Source organism: Micromys minutus, assembly GCF_963924665.1.
Source record: "Micromys minutus genome assembly, chromosome: 1".
Lineage (NCBI taxonomy): Eukaryota > Metazoa > Chordata > Mammalia > Rodentia > Muridae > Micromys > Micromys minutus.
The window spans coordinates 101,074,010-101,075,392 of record NC_137969.1 but is presented as its reverse complement, the minus strand read 5'-3'; positions in this window follow the sequence as shown (position 1 = coordinate 101,075,392).

The following is a 1,383-nucleotide window of genomic DNA, read 5'->3' as shown; positions in this document are numbered from 1 at the left end:
CAGTGAAAATGACCCATGGAAAAGCACATGGTTACACAGGAAGAAGCTGTGAGACGTTCATAAGACAAGAACAAGGTGCAGGTTATGCTTAGCATCACGGCAAAACAGACAAGTTTCAGCAAAGCTCAGAGGGCTGTTCTGGACGGGGACCATCAGAACAGAGGTGACAGACTTTGGTTGCCTCTTTTCTTCCACATTTTAAAAAAGCCTGAAAAGGTACATTAAAATGTGTTTATCTGCATGTGTGTGTTGTGGGGAGGGGACACACCAGAATGTGCACATGGAGGTCCAAAGGCAACTTGCACAAGCTGTTTCTCTTCTACCATGTGGGTCCTGGTCGTCGAACTCAGGTCGTCAGACTTGGTGGCAAGTGCCTTTATCTGCTGAGCCATCTTGCAGGTGCTAGTCTTCAAAAAAAAGTAATGGTATGTATGTATGTATGTATGTATGTATGTATGTATGTATATGTATGTATACATATATGTCTGTAGCCCAGAGTAATAAGAAAAATCAAATCCTCAGAGTGTGGTGTACCACACCCTCAGTCTCAGCCCTGTCAGGCTGAGTTAGAAGGACCTCCAATTCAAAGCCATAGAAGTTTCCAGGCCAGCCTGGGCTACAAGATACTGCCTAAAACCAAAACAAATTTTCTAATCTTCACAGGCACAGTTCTACCTGACAGCTTTCTGAAATCTTAAAAACATAAAAATAAAATAAATACATATATAAAAATGGAAAGTATTTAAGAGGACTCAACCTCTCTTTTGTAACTGAACTCTTACACCGAACTCTTACACGGGCTGTGCAACACGGTCAGTACTGATGTCACATAGTTCAGCTTAACAGCAGTAAAAATACTGGCCACGATCTAAAATGCCGATCAGTGGGGAAACTGGTCATGTGTGGTGCTCATAGGGGCAAGTTTGTTTTGTGAGCGGACAACAAAGTAAAGGCAAGCAGGGACTGGGGGCCTCCTGCCCTGAGGTACGTAATAATAAGATACGTACCCTGGAAAAAAGACCCTTATCCTTTAGAGATAGAAGCCCAACCATACAGATAGTGAAGGATGTTATCTGGTATCTGGAGGAGGGGTGGAGTGGGCGAGAGTAGACCGGATTGCCCAAGTAAGGACGTTTAGTGAAGCTGACAGGTGGACGCTAGGGAATTTGCCCTGCTCTTCTGCAGACGTTTGTACGAGTTTGGCAAGTCTCCATAATAACATGTTTTTGACGGGGAAAGAAGCGGGCCGGTTTTAAAAGAATGCCGCCGATCCTGTGAAAGGAGGGACGCGGCTTAGTGTGCGCATGCGCATGCCGATTGCTGGTACAGCTGTTGACCGTTTTGAGGAGGGAAGTCTGGAGTAAGACAGAAATACACTCCGGA